Here is a 19,932-nt window from a genome sequence, read left to right as displayed (position 1 = left end):
ATTTCACGAGTGTACCGTCAATATCAGGTATCCGGTAAAACATCAAATCTCCAATATCGCTTGGGTCGGAGAAAGATCCTGCAATAACGGGACCAACAGCGACTGAAGAGAATCATTCAACGAGACAGAAGTGAAACCCTTTCGAAAATTGCTGCAGGTTTCAGTGTTGGGCCATTAACAAGTGTCATCATTCAATGAAACATCATCGATATGGACTTTCGAAGCCGAAGGCCCATTCGTGTACCCTTGATGACTGCACGATACAAAGCCTTACGTCTCGCCTGGGCCACTCGACATCGACATTGTACTGTTAATGACTCGAAACTCGGGGAGGCTCTGCAATGGTGTGTGACGTATGCAGTTGGATGATGTGGCACCTCGATACGTCTAGATACTACTCTGACAGGTGACACGTACGTAAGCATCCTGTCTGATCACCTGCATCCATTCATGTCCATTGTTCATTCCGACGGACTTTAGCAATCGCAGCAGGATAATTCAACACCCCACACGTTAAGAATTGCTACAGAGTGGCTCCAGGAGCACTATTCTGATTTTAAACACTTCCTCTGGCCACCACACTCCCCAGAAAAGAATATTATTGAGCCTATCTGGGATGCCTTACTACGTGCTGTTCAGAAGTGATTTTCACCCCGTCTTACTTTTACGGATTTATGGACAGTCCTGCAGGATTCGTGGTTTCAGTTTCCTCCAGCACTACTTCAGACATTAGTCGAGTCCATGTCACGTCGTGCCGCGGCATTTCTGCGTGCTTGCGGGGACCCTACACGATATTAGGCCGGACTACCATTTCCTTTGGATCTTCAGGATATTTTGTTGTTTTTCCGCTGCCCTTCAGACAAGGGTTTGTAATATGAAACCTCCGTAAAACCAATAATTTTATTGCCCTTTTGTTCCAACGTAGGCCTGAAAATGATGTGCAACGCAGATTGAATCCGATAGTCTGTAAATGAAAAGTTGTGATCTAGACTGTGTCCGCATATCTTAAGACTTGTGATGACTTGATGAGCAGAAGAGATGTGTTCCACTGTGACGAAGATGCACAAGCATTCATAGGTCTTTACGTATTTACTTTAGAGCTACTGTTTACTCAACATTTTTTCTTGTTTAGGTCCATACTACCACCTCTCAAAATTTGGGAAGTAAAGAGCTTGCAACACAAGAAATTTGTTTCATACCACTGAAGATGACTTTTCCGCTTCCTTCGTGTCATACTGCAGAATGCTGACCATTCTTCCTGGCGCACCCAGCATTTAGAGAACGCTTTTAATAATATTGACTGCACAGTAGTGAGTGAAATATTGACGATAGCAGAGGTAAAATACAGGGAGCGGAAGGTTAGTTTCAACTTACACATAAACTAGACCGCAGTTACAAGAGTCGAAGGACATTAAAGGGAAGTAGTGGTTGAGAAAGGAGTAACACAGGATTGTAGCATACACCCAGTTATTCAACTTGTACATAGGGCAGGCAGTAAAAGAAAAAAACAATGGAGAAATTGGGAGACTGAATTAATTTTCAGGGAGATGATATCGCAATGCTTTTAAAGATAGTGAAATATTTGGATGAGAAGCTGAATGGTATGGATTGTGTCTTCAAAGAGGTTTATAAAATGAACATCAACAGAAGTGGAAGGATAACGGAATGTAGTCGAAGTAAATAAGCTAGTGCTAGGGAAACTGGATTAAGAAATAGGCATTGAAAATAGTAGATGAGTTTCGCTATTTGAGCAGCACTATAACTGATGATGACCGAAGTAGAGAGGATACAAAACGCAAGACCTAGAAAAGCTTTTCTGAAAAAGACGACTTCGTTAAAGTCTAATATAAATTTCACTGCTATGAACTATTTTCAGGAGAAGAGTCCGCAGTAAGGAAGTGGAACATAGACGATTAGCAGTTCAGAGAAGGAGACAACAGAAGGTTACGAAATGTGCTACGGAAAAATGCTGAGCATACACTACTGGCCATTAAAATTGCTACACCAAGAAGAAATGCAGATGATAAATGGGTATTCATTGGACAAATATATTACACTAGAACTGACATGTGATTACATTTTCACGCAATTTGGGTGCATAGATCCTGAGAAATCAGTACCAAGAACAACCCCCTCAGGCCGTAATAACGGCCTTGATACTCCTGGGCATTGAGTCAAACAGAGTTTGGATGGCGTGTACAGGTACAGCTGCCCGTGCAGCTTCAACACGATACCACAGATCATCCAGAGTAGTGACTGACGTATTGTGACGACCCAGTTGCTCGGCCACCATTGACCAGACGTTTTCAGTTGGTGAGAGGTCTGGAGAATGTGCTGGCCACGGCAGCAGTCGAACATGTTCTGTATCCAGAAAGGCCCGTACAGGACCTGCAACATGCAGTCGCGCATTATCCTGTTGAAATGTAGGGTTTTGCAAGGATCGAATGAAGGGTAGAGCCATGGGTCGTAAGACATCTGAGATGTAACGTCCACTGTTCAAAGTGCCGTCAATGCGAACAAGAGGTCACCGAGACGTGTAACCAATGTCACCCCATACCATCAGGCCGGGTGATGCGCCAGTATGGCGATGACGAATACACGCTTACAATGTCCGTTTACCGCGATGTCGCGAAATACGGATGCGACCATCATGATGCTGTAAACAGAACCTGGATTCATCCGAAAAAATGACGTTTTGCCATTCGTGCACCCAGGTTCATCGTTGAGTACACCATCGCATGCGCTCCTGTCTGTGATGCAGCGTCAAGGGTAACTACAGCCATTGTCTCCGAGCTGATAGTCCATGCTACTGCAAACGTCGTCGAACTGTTCGTGCAGATGGTTGTTGTCTTGCAAACGTCCCCATCTGATGACTCAGGGATCGAGATGTGGCTGCAGGATCCGTTACAGCCATGCGGATAAGATGCCTGTCATCTCGACTGCTAGTGATACGAGGCCGTTGCGATCGAGCACGGCGTTCCGTATTACCCTCCTGCACCCACAGATTCCATATTCTGCTAACAGTCATTGGATCTCGACCAACGCGAGCAGCAATGTCGCGATATGATAAACCGCAATCGCGATAGGCTACATTCCGACCTTTATGAAAGTCGGAAACGTGATGGTACGCATTTATCCTCCTTACACGAGGCATCACAACAACGTTTCACCAGGCAACGCCGGTCAACTGCTGTTTGCGTATGAGAAATCGGTTGGAAACTTTCCTCATGTCATCACGTTGTAGGTGTCGCCACTGGTGCCAACCTTGCGTGAAATCTCTGAAAAGCTAATCATTTGCATATCACAGCATCTTCTTCCTGTCGGTTAAATTTCGCGTCTGTAGCACGTCATCTTCATGGTGTAGGAATTATAATGGCCAGTAGTGTAGATAGATTGACCGATTAACGAATGAGGAGAGAACTGAATCTACTTGGTGGAAGAACAAACTTGTGACGCAACTTGACTGAAAGAGTCGCTCGGTTACTAGGACACATTCTGAAGCAACAAGCTATAAATTTGGCATTAGATGGAAGTACTTAGGTAACAGTTGTACAATGAGACCTAGGTGTGAATACGTTAGCCAAGTAAGAATGTATGTAGGTTCTATTAGTTATTCAGAGATGTGAAGAGGTGCATCAAAGTCTTCGTAATGAAGACTCCAACAGCATAAGGCTGTCATCAAACTGAATGTTAGAACACCAATTTAGCAGTTTTACTTCTACAGGAGGTGATATGCCCTTTACTTCCTCCAACGTTGTAACAGACTAATCCAGCCATTACGTGGGGACTTACATTTTAATTTGGAGTCTGGCCATCGTGCATACTGTTAATAGTCACGCTGACAAATCGTTGACAGAGGTGAAAGAAGAGATCCTTGCCAGTCCAAATGATAGGACCGACAGCTTTTCGAATCCAAGACGTTTGTATCTATGATCTGTCACTTACCCACTTATTTTGTAAATTAATGAAAACTGTGGAATTTAAAGATTTCTATGTAATGCACTGACTTAGTTGCAGTAAAGTAAATGAAACAAAGTTTATCTTTCCGTCGCTACATAAGCTACCTCAGAGCAACAAGAGGCGAGACCGATATAAACAGAGCGACGGCTCCTTTCATACGGAAGTATAGCTGCACCTGTCAACACGACTGGCACATGGACTGTTTGTGGAGTCCACGTGGGATGTTTGCTCAGCCGGTTCTTCCGTAACGAGTGTCGTCGACGAGAGACCAGCTCGCTCTGCAGACGGCCGAAGACGAAGCAGCCCCTCCCCTCCCCTCATCAGCGGAAATCCGGCAGAGGCGCGCGTTTTATTGTGTGTGGCTCTGGTCCCCATTGTTTGGCAGGGCACGACAAAGAGCAGGGCGCGGCTAATGCAATCTGCCCCCTCACAGACCGTTGTCTGCTGCCTGACTCGACAGCAGTTCACGTTGTGCACTTCTGCAGCCCCACACCATCACTCCTTTCGTATATACGTTCAAAGGTAGACTTCTCCTCCGTGAAGCAATTGCACGTACGTCAGCTACATCACTTCCTCAGCAATGGCTAGCAACGGGGACATCATCATTCCGCTCAGTTATGAATACCGTTGACCTTAGTAAATCGGATCATAAGACCAACAGCAAGTAACAGATTATAAAACTGTGTGTTCCACAATTTTTGATTTCGGCAATCAGTTTATTACAGGTCTTCCAAGATACATAATTATATACAGGATGTTCATTTCAATTGAAGACATCGAAATGTCTCGAAAACTACACACCTGATCAAAAAAAAGTTATAATTTCAATTCGTTTGGGGGACATCCAGTGAAACCACGCTCAATCCCCAACCCCAACCCCTTTGTGAGTGACAGAGGCAATTTCTTCAGTGGCAACTGAAGTTTTGTATTGCAGATCATGGTTTTACGATAAAATCTACATACTTTTTGTCCGAAACATTTTCTTAGTTTCGCCACAGGTGGCACTGTAATCGAAGGAATAGAAACGCTTATGCAATCGTAATTTACGACATGCTACTCAACTGCCACCTCTATGCTGCGAGGATAAGGATAGACCAGTATTTCATAATTTATAATTGGAAACCAAATCGCAACGTTGTATTCTTCCGACATATCGGACAGGGGACTACTCGATGTGTCACCGTGGCTGCGTAGAGAACTACGATGTATCATAACAGGCAGTACTCCGTGAGTGGAGCTCGCGTATCGTGCAGAAGTAGAACGGTAGCGATTCTAAACATTACAATACGTGCGTAGTGTTTATTGCCTGCACACCTACTAGTCATTTTGAAAACAGACATGCAAATGGGCGATGAATGTTGCAACCAGATAAGAAAATTTTGAAATGAATCTAATTTACGGAGAAATTTGGAGGTTGCTGTCGCTTTCCGTGCCGGGCGTTTTCCAGAGAAAGCTCGCGCTCGTTCGTTATTTTACAAGGTTGTGAACGCCTTGACGTCTGATGGCAGCGTGCCGACCTGCAAAAGGAAACAAAGAAAACATGTTATAGCACATCCTATCAAAATAGCTGCACTAGCGGCAGTGCACCACAACGCACGGATAAGTGCCCGGCAGTTACACGATTCCGATACGTCCGCAGGTAGTATTTTCACAATAATGCATCGTCATAAGTATCATCCACACCTCGTCTCGCTTCACCAAGAACTTCGTGGTGTCGATTTCCATAACCGCGTAGTGTTTTGTGAATGCGCATGTCAAAAACTGCAAATTCTTTGCCGAGGTACTATTTTCCGATGAGTCTACACTCACATTCAATGGACACATATATCGAAGGTTTTTACAACAGGAGCTAGCGGTGCTACTGCAGGATGTTGGCTGGATATTCGACAACATATGTGATTTCTTCATGATGGTTGCCCAGCGATTACGCACCGAAAGTTTTAGACCGCGTTTACACTGGTCGGTGGATCGGAAGAGGTGGCCCTATTAATTGGTCCACTAGGTCGCCGGATTTGACGTACCCGGATTTCTTTCTAAACTAAACGAAACCCCGTCCGAACAGGCCTCTGAAGGGCCAATGGTACCGACCGGTCGCCGTGTCATCCTCAGACCACAGGCGTCACTGTCTGCGGATATGGTGGAACATGTGGTCAGCACACCGATCTCCTGGCCGTATGTCAGTTTAAGAGGCCGTAGCCGCTACTTCTCAATCAAGTAACTATTCAGTTTGCTTCACGAGGGCTGAGTGCCTACAACGCTCGGCACACAGCACGGTTACCAATCCAAGTGCAAGCCAAGCCCGACAGCACAACTTCCGAGATCTGACGAGATCCGGTGCTATGACTCCGACAAAGTCGTTGGCGGATATCTTCGGTGTGGATATTTAAAAGATCAGGTGTACCAGCAAGTGTGAACAGGCCATGAAGACATGGTCGACAGCTTCAGAAACGCTTATGATGACATACCTACAGACATGCTTCTGTCCTATGTAGCTTCTGTCCTGTGTACGGTCATTTGAAAAGCGGACCACTAAGTGTATTGAAGATGGCGGTATGACCTTACTACATTTGAACACTTACTGTAATTCGACAAGTAGAGCAGCGTTCGCTTCGAGCCACGGCCACAGTGGCGCGTCGAGTAGTCCCCCGTTCGATATCTTGGAGCAATACAGTGCTGGGAATGGCGTTTCCAATAAGAAGTTATGAAATGGAGTACCACGTGCCATTAGATATTCAATGGCCATTTGTTAGCATGTCGTATGTTAACGTGGTGCACGAATTTCTATGCCTCCGATTACAGGGCCATCTGTGGCGAAACGAAGAAAATGCTCCAGATTTTGCCGCAGAATCGCAATTGAAGATTTCAAAGTCGCCCCTCCCCCCCCCCCCCTCTCGCCATCCACGCACGGGGTATGGGTAGGGGGGGGGGAAGTCGAGTGTGTGTCATATATATATATATATATATATATATATATATATATATAATGAGCCATCCCTATATCCGTCCTAAACTATGGGTGTTATCGACTATGTCAAGTATTGGAAACAGCCAACTCTTACAACACAAGTAAATAGCACGTGGAGAGCGGATAAAGAAAAGGAAAGGGAAGGGATTGTTGATGTCAGCAACATTGGGGTTTTACACGGAATCGGTGGCGACGAGTGAAAATTTGTGCTATACTGGAATCCCAGTCTACGATCTCCTGCTTAATGGATAGTTGTCTTAAGCACTGCGCTACCCGGACACAGTGTTTGTTACAGCTGCACGGACTATCTCGGCACGCCTCTCAGCCGACTCTCACCCCCATCTTTGCGTGGTGTCTGTTCTTTCGGGAATGTCCGAAAGAACAGACACCATCCCGTCATGCAATTCATTCTCCTCGATGGCCAATGAATCCACCTGCTTCAGTGCGGACACACAGCTACCTCCGACCTCCTGTGGGTATCTCACAGTAACGAGAGTGGAGGACATGGACAGGGCCTCCAGATCGGTGGCGCTGGGTGGGAATGTAGGTCGGCCGGCAGGCGTGGTGAGATAGTCAGTATACATTATGTGATCAAAAGTTACCTGGAAACCTGGCTGAAAATGACTTACAACCTCGTGGCGCCCTCCATCGGTAATGCTGGATTTCAATATGGTGTTGGCCCACCCTTAGCCTTCATGATAGGTTCCACTCTCGCCGGCATACGTTCAATCAGGCGCTGGAAGGTTTCTTGGGGAATGGCAGCCTATTCTTCACGAAGTGCTGCATTGAGGAGAGGTAATAAAAACATCCCAAAGGTGTTCAGTAGGATTCAGGTCGGGACCCTGTGCAGGTCAGTCCATTACAGGGATGTTATTGTTGTGTAACCAGTTCGCCACAGGTCGTGCATTATCAACAGGTGTTAGATCGTGTTGAAAGATGTAATCGCCATCTCCGAATCTCTCTTAAACAGTGGGAAGCAAAAAGGTGCTTAAAACATCAATGTAGGCCTGTGCTGCGATAGTGCCACGCAAAACGACAAGAGGTTTGGCCCCCTCCATGAAAAACCATACCATACCACGACCGCCTCCGAATTGGCACTACGCACGCTGGCACATGACGTTTACCGGGCATTCGTCATACCCACGTCCTGCCATCGGATTGCAACATTGCGTACCGTGATTCATCACTCCACACAACGTTTTTCCACTGTTCAGTCATCCAATACTTACTCTCTTTGCACCAAGCTAGACGTCGTTTGGCATTAACCGGCGTGGTGTGTGGCTTATGAGCAGCCGCTTGACCATGAAATCCGAGTTTTCTCACCTCCCACCCAAGTATCATAGTACTTGCAGTGGATGCTGAGGCAGTTTGGAATTCCTGTGTGATGGTCTGAATAGATGTCTGCCTTTTACACATTACGACCCTTTTCAACTGTTGGCGGTCTCTGTCAGTCAACGGACGAGGTCGGCCTGTACGCTTTTGTGCTGTACGTGTCCTTCACGTTTCCTAGGGATGTTTAGGAGTGTAGAAATCTCGCGTGTAGATGTATGACACAAATGACACCCAATCACCTGACCACGTTCGAAGTCCATGGGTTGCGCGGAGAGCCCCATACTGCTCTTTCAGGATGTCTTGTGACTGCTGAGGTCACTGATAAGAAGTACCTGGCAGTAGGTGGCAGCACAATGCACCTAATATGAAAAAGTATGTTTTTGGGGGTGTCCGGATACTTCTGATCACATAGTGTAGTTGCGACAGACACAGTGTCCAGGCTGTGCAGTGGTTAACACATCTGCCCAGTAAGCATGAGATTCCAGGTTTGGATCCCAATCCGGCACTCATTTTCACTCGTCGGCGTCGATTCCGCTTGAAGTCTTGATGCAGCTGACAACGTTTCCTTTCTCCCCCCCCCCCCCCCCTCCGTCTTCCTTTTACATATAATTTATCACAGCTGCCGATTCAGATTGGTGTCTGTTCTTTCGGCCATGTTCTTTCGGCCATGTTCTATCGGGCACCACGAATTCATATAAATCTTTCAGTTTTTGTTTTCTGCATGTAGTGCCACGTACTTTTCTTTGAAAGTTAAGCAATGCCTTTGTAACATGTTCCATCCTCTCGGAAGTGTCATCCATTTTTTTCTGGACCAATTTAATTAAGGATTTTTTCCCCCTCGGGACGTTTCAATTGTCGTTTAGTTTCATCGTTTCCCCAACGTCCACATTTCATTACCCCACACTACTATACTCCAGAACTACAGACTGAGGAACTTCCCCTGAGTTCAGTGTCAGTTTTTACATAATTTGTAACAAATAATATCTAGTGACTACTTTGATTCGGAAATCTCATACGATCTTGTTTCTTAGATAGGATAATTCTTTCTCCTCGTCTTGTTTCTTTTCTCTTCTCATTTTATTTACCAGGCCAGTTTCTTCCACATATTACCAAATTCTGTTTGTTTTCTTTATTTACAAGGTGAGTTCTGTGTTAAGCATTTTTCCTCAGTTGACGATGAGATCATTAGAAACGGACCTAGGATGTAACGAAGATTGGAGAAAATTCATATCTGTTGTGTTCACCTTAATATGATTTGGGAAACAAAAGAAAGCAAAAATGTGGTTGGATGGACGATGCTTTGGACCCCCGTCACAGGAAATGCAAGATACAGGGTGTTGATAAAAAAATTCTATTTTTCAGGCGTCCAGTAGAAATGTACTGTAAAATTTATGCTTTAATAGCCATGAGAACGTGTTCATCTTCACTACTGAGAAACAAATCTATTTTGCTTCAGGCTATTTGCTGTTACGAATGATGTACCAAATGCAGTAAGCAAATGAGAAAAAATTATTCTGTTATTGCGAAACAAAAAAATGATTCTGAGCACTATGGGACTTAACATGTGAGGTCATCAGTCCCCTACAACTTAGAGCTACTTAAACCTAACTAACCTAAGGACTTCACACTCATCCATGCCCTAGGTAGGATTCGAACCTGCAACCGTAGCAGTTGCACGGTTCCAGACTGCAGCGCCTAGAACCACTCGGCCACCGCGCCGGCTATTGTGAAACATTAAAGCTTCTAATGTAATCTGGTTGCCATTAAATACGACCATTACTTGTGAACCATCACTATAGTAGCCACTCAGTATGTGTCTATTCATAGGCAGGTTTCTGTCCGACTTCTTAGGGAAACATACACAGTCTAAAAAGCTCCGTGTTGATCATAGGTGCACTAGCATGCATTAATGATGGCATCACCGTAGTTTTTGCATATGGTTAATTGGTCTTGCATGCACCAAAGATTTAAAGTACTCCCACAATCATGAATCCGAGATATTAATATAGGGTAACGAGTTGACTAACGTACAGGAATCCTCCACCAACCCATGCTCTTTAAAATTCTGTGTCTAGTGTTCTCGGGCATTTCGTAAAAAATAGGCTGGTGCTGCATATCCAGCTGTTGCTGGAGCTGCAAAACCAGAGTTGCTAGTAGCTGGATAAGAAGGCTAAAATATAGTGTAGATGGTACCCAGCTTTCCGGATATTTTTCGGCATACAGGACACGGTATCAACGGTTTATTTCGTTTGCCAGACCATAAAAGGGAAGACCATGTCTGCCATTTCTCATGTGGAACAAGAATCTTCCTCTTTTCATGTTAAGAACAAAGATAAAACTACAATGCAAAATTATTTCAAAAAGCCATCAATATACAAAATGCTTCCATTAGATTTATTGTATGTGCTACACTTACCCTCAACGAATACGGTTTACAGTAACAATACTAAAAGATGTTTACTTCATGCTATATCCATCGCCAATAACGAATGATTTTGTCCTTATCTTTCACTACATACAGTAAGGTCGTTCATAATAGCAAAAAGCTTGCAGTAGAAGAGATGTGTTTGACAGCAGCGAAGACGTAAAGTCCAATGGCATGAATGTCTAGGGAACCCCAAAGGACAGGTTCAGCCACCTAATTGGAAAGATTTCCCTATCCTTCGAGATGTAAGTATATCCGCTAAGTGGCTACGAAGGGTGTGTTAGTGTGTGTGTGTGTGTGTGTTTGTGTGTGTGTGTGTGTGTGTGAGTGTTTGTGTGTCTGTGTGTGTGTGTGTGTGTGTGTGTGTGTTTGTGCGTGAGTGTTTGTGTGTGCCGGCCGAAGTGGCCGTGCGGTTAAAGGCGCTGCAGTCTGGAACCGCAAGACCGCTACGGTCGCAGGTTCGAATCCTGCCTCGGGCATGGGTGTTTGTGATGTCCTTAGGTTAGTTAGGTTTAACTAGTTCTAAGTTCTAGGGGACTAATGACCTCAGCAGTTGAGTCCCATAGTGCTCAGAGCCATTTTTTGTTTGTGTGTGTGTGAGTGTATGTGCGTGTGTGTGTGTGTGTGTGTGTGTGTGTATGTGTGTGTGTGTGTGTGTGTTTGATGTGTACTGTAGTGTAACGTCATCTACGTCCTGGAGATGCACAATTTTCGCCTCCAGTCAGTTGACGGGATTGACAATCAGTGTTAAGGAACGTCAATAATGTGATCAACATGCTTTTAATTTTTATTCTAACTACATACCTAAAGTGAAAGAACAATTTAGTGTTCATAATCATCCTTTTAATAGCTTAGTATTCTGAAGCAATTGTCATTCGCTATGGTTAACTTCGTTCTGTTCTACATCGTAGGCGACGAGACAAACTACATCGATTTTCTTTCTTGGCAGAAAGGAGGATTTATTTCTTGCGGCGTCTGCTACAAGAAGTATACAGTCGGGAAATGAGTCGAGGTGTACAGCAAGCCGTTGGTTTATAGCCTTCCGTGGCTGTACCAATGAAACTTCTTCTTTACTTGTCTTTTTATGGTAAATGGAGCACTATTTGAGCACCATTTCTTAACTTCTTTTATAACAGTTTTTTTAACATTCCTTCCACTTGAAATGGTTTTTTTTACTAAGCTCCAAACATTGCTGTATTTATTTTACTCTCTTGAAGAACTTCTTCTTACGTCACTCAACTGAAGTACATCATCCGTTACCCAAGGATTCTTCGTCATTACCTAGCTTAAAACTATAATTATCTGTTCCGATTCTGTGATTACTCTTTTTATAAATCTTCGTTCCTCATCAACTAGACTGTCTGCTGTGGTACTCATTAGCGTAGTAGATACGTTGTCAGAAAACTTGTATCAGACATCAATAGAAAGTACAGGGAAGCTAAAGCGAAAGACTACAGAAAAATGCAAAAACTGCAAAACGGTGATCGGTACAACAGATGCAGCATACAGAAAAAACTAAACAAAGTCCTCAGCATTTCTAAGCAAAAGCATAATACAGTATAATCTTTTTTCTGAGTCCTCAGTCTTCTGACTGGTTTGATGCCATCCGCCACAAATTCTTCTCCTGTGTCAATCTCTCCATGTCAGAGTAGAATTTACAATCGACGTCCTTAATTATTTGCTGGATGTATTTCAGTCTGTATCTTCCTCTACAGTTTTTGCCTCTACAGCTCCCTCCAATGCCATGGAAGTCATTCCCTGCTGTCTTAACACGTGTCCTATCAACATGTCCCTTCTCCTTGTCAATGTTTTCCACATATTCCTTTCCTCTTCGATTCTGTGCAGAGCCTCCTTACCTTGTTAGCCCACCTAATTATCAACATTCGTCTGTAGCACCTCATGTCAAATGCTTCGCTTATCTTCTGTTCTGGTTTTCCCGCAGCTCATGTTTCACTACCATACAATGCTGTGCTCCAAACGTACATTCTCAGAAATTTATTCCTCCAATTAAGGCCAATGTCTGATACTAGTAGACTTCTCTTGGCCAGGAATTCCCTTGCTGCCAGTGATAGTCAGCTTTTGATGTCCTCCTTACTCCGTCCGTAATTGGTTATTTTGCGGCCTAGGTAGCAGAATTGCCTAACTTCATCTGCTTCGTGACCATCAATCGTATTGTTAAGTATCTCTCTGATTTCATTTCTGCTATTTTTCACTACTTTCGACTTTCTTCGATTTACTCTCAATCCACATTCGGTACTCATTAGAATGTTCATTCCATTCAGCAGACAATGTAATTCTTCTTCATCAGTGAATCGTATCATTGGTGTCCTTTCACCTTGAATTTTAATTCCGCTCCTGAACCTTTTATTTTCATCACTGCTTCTTCGATGTACAGACTAAACATTAGGGGCGAAAGGCTACATACCTGTGTTACACCCGTTTTAATACGAGCACTTCTATCTTGGTCGTCCACTCCTATTATTCCCTCTTGGCTCTTGTACATATTGTATATTACCCATGTCTCTCTATAGTTTACCCTTATTTTTCTCAGAATTTCGAAATTCTTGCATAATTTTCCATTGTCAAACACTTTTTTGGGGTCGACTTAGATACTATGAACGTGTCTCGATTTTTCTTTAGTCTTTCTTCCACTATCAACCGCAACGTCACAATTGCCTCTCTAGTGCCTTTACCGTCCCTAAAGCCAAACTGGTCGTCATCTGTCACCTCTGCAATTTTCTGTTCCATTTTTCTGTATATTTTACTTGTAAGTAATTTTTATTTATGACCTGTTAAGCTGACAGTGCAATAATTCTCACACTTGTTAACTGTTGCAGTCTTGGAAGTTACATGGTATGTCGCCAGACTCATACATTCTACACACCAATGTGAACAGTCGTTTGTTTACCACTTCTCCCAATGATTTTAGAAATTCTGATGGAATGTTGTCATCCCTTCTGCCTTGTTTGATCTTAAAATCTCCAAAGCTCTCTTAAATTCTGATTATAATCTGGATCCCCTTCCTTTTCTAAATCGACTCCTGTTTTTCTTATATCACACCAGACAAATCTTTCCCCTCATAGGGGCCATCAGTGAACTCTTTCCGCCTATCCGCTCTTTCCCCTGCATTTAACAGTGGAATTCCCGTTGCACTCCTAATGCTTTTAATTTCACCGAAGGTTGTTTTGACTTTCTTATATACTGAGTCATCCCTTCCGACAATCATTCCTTTTACGTGTTAACATTTTTCACACCGCCATTTGATCTAAGCTTCTCTGTACTTCCTCTTTATTTCATTCCTCAGCGATTTATACTTCCTGAATTTCCTTGAAAATTTTTGTATTTCCTTCTTTCATCGATCAACTGAAGAATTTCATCCGCTACCCATGGTTTCTTCGCATTTACCTTCTTTGTATCTATGTTTTTCCTTCCAACTCGCCTGATTGCTCTTTTTAGAGATGTCCATTCCTCTTCACCAGTACTTCTTGACGATCTGTTCATTATTGCTGTATCTATAGAGTTATAGAACTTCAGGCATAACTCGTCATTCCTTAGTGCTTCCATATTCAACTCCTTTTCGTATTGATTCTTCCTGACTAATCTACCAAACTTCAGCCTACTCTTCAGCACTACTACATTGTGATCTGACAAGGGAACCTCCCCATCGCACCCCCCTCAGATTTAGTTATAAGTTGGCACAGTGGATAGGCCTTGAAAAACTGAACACATATCAATCGAGAAAACAGGAAGAAGTTGTGTGGAACTAGGAAAAATATAAGCAAAATATACAAACTGAGTAGTCCATGCGCCAGATAGGAACATCAAGGATAATGTGAGCTCAGGGGCGCCGTGGTATTGTGGTTAGCGTGAGCAGCCCCAGAAAGAGAGGTCCTTGGTTCAAGTCTTCCCTCTAGTGAAAATTTTGCTTTCTTTATTTTCGCGAAGTTATGATCTGTCCGTTCGTTCATTGACGTCTGTGTTCACTCTAATAAGTTTAGTGTCTGTGTTTTGTGACCGCCCCGCAAAACCGGGCGATTTGTAGACGAAAGGACGTGCCTCTTCAATGGGAACCGAAAACATTTGATCGTAAGGTCATAGGTCAACCGATCCCTCCACAGGAAAACACGTCTGATATATTCTGTACGACACTGGTGACGGCATGTGCGTCACATGACGGGAATATGTTGTCGACCCACCTAACTTTTACACTTGGCGAATGGGTAAAAAGATTCTTCTTCCTTGCCCTATTTAGGTTTTCTTGTGGATGTGATAATCACTCCCAAAAAAGTGATGAAAACATAAAGAGTTTGTCACATAAACTGCAACAAATGAATGCAACAGTTTCACAGTCACACAGTTTTCCCCGTGCTCTGTCAAAACATATGTTTTTAACGTTTTCAAGTTTTTCCGTGTGTAGACCGTCAAATCCTGCATATGTCCAAGCAAATCTGAACATGTCCTGGAATTTTGTAGAGCGAAGTTAATTATGTGTGAGTGCCTGAACTTTGATAATTGTCTGAAAATAAAAATTAAACTTTTTACCTGTGGGAAGCCTTGAACCAAGGACCTTTCGTACCGCAACCGCCTACGCTAACCACGGGACCACGGCGCTGCTCAGCCGATATTGTCCTTGATGTTGCCTATCTTGCACATGGACTACTCAGTTTGTATATTTAGCTTATTTTCTTCCTAGTTCCACACAATTTCTTCCCGTTTTCTCGAGTGATCTGTGTTCAGTTTTTCAAGGCCTATCTACTGTGATAACTTACAACTAAATCTGAGAGGGGTGCAATGGGGAGGTTCCCTTGTGAGTCTATATCCGCTCCTGGGTTCGCCTTATAATCCAGTATCTGATTTCGGAATCCTTGCCTGACCACTATGTAATCTAACTGAAATCTCCCCACATCACCCTGCCTTTTCCAAGAATGCGGTGATTCTTGAACAAAGCTCAATTAGTCTTTCTTGAACAGAGCTCAATTAGTCTTTCGTCTCTCTCACTCCTTGTCTCAAGCCCCTATTTCCTGTAATTTTTTCTTCTATACCTTCCCCAACAACTGCATTCCAGTCCACCATGACTATTAGATTTTTATCTTCCTTTATGTACTGTATTATCCTTTCAATATCCTCATATACTTCCGCATCTCCTAATCTTCAGTTTGCGACGTCGGCAGGTATACCTGAAATATCGTTGTCGATTCTGAGAAGAGCAATCTTGTCACTGAACTGTTCACTGTAACACACTCTTTGCCCTACCTCTCTACTCATGACGAATCCTACTCCCGCTATACCATTTTCTGCTGCTGTAGATATTACCCTATATTCATCTGGCCAGAGCTCCTTGTCTCCCTTCCATATAAATAAATGCGATAACAGTGTTACGATCAGCTAGGAAACTTATGCATCCACGTTGCCGATGTGAGTAGTAACAGAACCATGGAAAAAGTTTATCGTCATGCAACAATACATGATGATCTGTTTGACTGTAGGAAATCACCAGAGAGACATTTCTGATGTTTAATTTGACATTGGAAGTAAAAACAATTAAACAAGTTCATAGAATATGTAAATCTTGAGAATACGCTCGAGAGTGTAATGTGGTACAATCCTCAGCTGTAGGGAAAGATGGATGTTCTGCAGCATTTGCAACAGCCAAGAACGAAAATAAGAATCAGAGACGAAGAGAGAAATGCTCCTATCATCTCAGGGATACGGCCTTTCTATTAAATTGTTGAACCACTGTATCGAAGTATAAAATAAGTTCAAAAACTGTATTGCTCGTAGAATTGAAGGCGAAAGGATACCAACGATAAGATTCGTTGATGACGTTATCATTCTTCCTGAAGCGATGTTGAATGGAGTGAAGTGTCTACTAAACGTAGAGGGACCGATGACCTCGTATATTGGTCCCTCTCTCCAATCGACCAACCAACCAAATGAGCGTTGAATTTGAAGTGACAGTAAACCAAAGGAAGACCGAAGTGTTAAGAAGCAGCAGAAATAAAAACACCAATAATTGTAATATAAAAATTGAGAACAAAGAAGTAGACGAAGTGAAGGAATTCTGCTTCTTTGGAAGTGATATGATGCTGGATAGACAGAGCAAGAAGAATATAAGAAGCAGATTAGCACAGGTAAAACGGGCATTCATCAATGTAATTCTAGGGTACACCGTCTATGGAAGTGTGCCATATTCGGTGAGAGAGGTGGGAAAAAGAGAATCAAAATGTGGTGGTGTCGCAAATGGGTGCCGAAAATTAATATCACTGTTAATAAATAGGGACGTTCAACAATGAATGGGTGAGAAAAGGAGTATGTGGTAAGCTTGAACTGGAAGAAGGGACAGTATGGTACAGCGTATGTTGAGACATTATGCAACAAGTTCCATGGTACTAAAGGAAGCCATAAAGTGCAAAAATCGGAACGCAAAAAAAAAAAAAGAAAAGAAAAGAAATTGAGGACACTAAGCCTAATTTTGTGATCAAAATGAAGTTTCAACGGGCTGCTTTGAACCAGTCAGAAGGCAGATAATCATGGAATAAAATCTGTGAGGGACATCATATGTAAGAACGCTCGTGTTACGGTTCTTGGTCGGTCACTGAGTGCTGGCTTCAGTAAAAGCCTGAGCGACTTAACGCGATGTTCAGAGTATTTTTTCATAGGTTTATGACCCCCAATTGCTTAACCACTTCAAATGTTTGTTCTTGTGTAACTCAGCAAGCAGTGTCAACTTTCAGTGAAAGATACACTCCAAATGCAATAAGATATCAGTATAAAATCCTCCAGAACGATGTGTGCACTGATCGTCCTCTGTTATGTCAGTGTGAGCGTGCTTGCCAAGATCGCGTACCTAACTCTATCATGAGTTCGGCATTCCTCACTACATTACAGAACGATAGATTAGGGTTTAATATCCCTGCGATGGGACGATCGTAAGAGACGAACTCTCCATGACTCGATATGATGAGTCGGAGTATGGGATCCGAAAATAACATATAAAACGATCTACTTGTGTCGCATTAGACATCACCCAATACGACCATGCATGATACAGAAAAACATTTATTTTTACCATTCATGCATAAAAGAGTCGTGTCTCCCTAAATTCTATTCGAGAAAATCTTTCTCCTATCTTAGATAAGAAATAAATGGCTGAAGTCTGCAAAGTGGTCCCGTTTCTGCCCTTTTGTATTTTAATTTTTCTGAACATCTATTCCAAAGTGCTTATTTATTCCTCTCCAATTCCGAATGATGATATAAGCCATTGCTAGCCGATCATGGAGCTACTCACCACGTAATTTACGGAATTCTGATAAAATATTAACAATTAAAAATGTAAGAAATTTAAAAATTGTAAACAAAAACTTTTGTAAGTGTATATGCAAATGAAAAGCATTTTACATCGAAATGCTGCTGGATGTAGAAATTTTGACGGAACATAAATCTCTTTAGGTATAAGGAAAGAATTACGTCTACGATTAATCCGCAATTCACACTCTAGTGTCTGGCCGAGGGTTCAAGGTACTACTTTCATACTATTTCGGTACCCTTCTGTTCTCTGATAGCTCTTGGGAGAAAATGAACTTCTACATCCAGCCGTGCGAGATCTGGTACCTCTTATTTTATGACGAGGGTCATTTTCCTCTATGTAGGTGGGAGCCAACAAAACAATTCGGCATTTGGAGCAGAAAGTTGGTGATTGTACTTTCGTAAATCGGCGCAGTGATAACACCTTTGTTTTAATGACTGCCTACGCCCTGCTGATTTATCATATCAGTGACCCAGTAGGGGTCTCTTAGTGCACTGTAATACTTCACAAGAATACTCCCCCAACTGTAAGCCCTATGAATACAGGTGAATTGTCAGCCTTTAAATTAGTGCGACTATTGTGTAACCGACAGCAACATCTGCAAACAATCAAAGAGGGCTATTCAGATTATCTCGTAAATGGTATACATAGGTTAAAACAGCAGTTGTCCTTTTCGTTATTTTGTTATTACAAATGACCGAGATCGGTTGTAGTAGGCCCCTCTTGCCTTGCTCAGTTTTATTATTTATATCTTCACTTTTTCCGTCTGATGGCATCATAACCCCCAGATACTTAAAAGACTTTTATCCCCTGATTTTAGTGGTTGCCTGCACTAGAGCTGAACTTTTGGAGGCGAAATTGTGTCATCTCCAAGTTGGACAGTGTACCAAATGCTAACGTAAGAGAGGCAATGGATGTCGATAAGTCTGTAGTATACATTATACAATCGAAACGCCTAAAATGGTATAGACATATAGAAGGAGACACTATAGCCTACGGCCACAGATGTCAGTGGACCCCAGCGGAAAGAAGTAAGCGAGGCGACCTGTGAGAAGCTAAGGTAGAGAAGTGCGGGACACAATGGATGCCAGAGGACGACAAGAAGGAGACTAGCATGATCGAAGGAAGTGGAATACAGGTAACGAGAAGTGGCGCCAGCCGTAGGTTGCTTTTTAACCCTAGGACTCACTCTGGGGTCATAGGTGACCCCAATCATCTTTACTATGGATAAAATAATATTTCTATTTCTTGTAAAAATCCAGAATTTTATGACTTTTATCACACAGTATTGTAGTTCTCTCACAAAAAATTTTAGAGCGCTTGACGCAACATTTAAATCAATAACTAACAAAAACTACTGTTGGGGTCAATTATGACCCCAGATAGATTATATGTAACATTCATAGAATGTACAGATTATCAACTATCAATCTCTTTCTTAGGTATTTTGAGTTGGTAACACTGAATTCAGGTGTTATTCAGGTGTTACTCAGAACTAACCTCAAACTGGAAGTTCGTTTGTACGTTTGTTGTTGCAGTGTAATTTCAGCATGGATGGAATACGTTTTGCTCCTGGCTATAGTGTAGAACAAGCTATGGAAGACTTATTTCGTAGCAGTAGTGATTCAGAAGGTAGTGACGCCGAAGATGATGGAACAGAGATGCAGGTAGACCAAAGTGATGAAATTTGTTTACATAAATTATAAGAAAATGATATTCTTGCTGAAAATGATGACAGTGGAGAAGATGAAAGTGCAGTACTGGTAAGCAGGGGTCGGGATATTGCATGGAGTACAAAAGAACCATCAATTCGTAGATTTCCAATCCGCAACATACAACGATTTTCAGCAGGTATTCCTAGTACAGTTAGTGTTAGCTCAGCTGTTGACTGTTTCAGGCAGTTTATTACTAATGAATTGCTGGATATAATAGTTCACAAATCAA

This window comes from Schistocerca nitens, chromosome 2, assembly GCF_023898315.1.
Source record: "Schistocerca nitens isolate TAMUIC-IGC-003100 chromosome 2, iqSchNite1.1, whole genome shotgun sequence".
NCBI lineage: Eukaryota > Metazoa > Arthropoda > Insecta > Orthoptera > Acrididae > Schistocerca > Schistocerca nitens.
The sequence above is the reverse complement of the archived record's forward strand: the minus strand, read 5'-3'. Positions refer to the sequence as shown.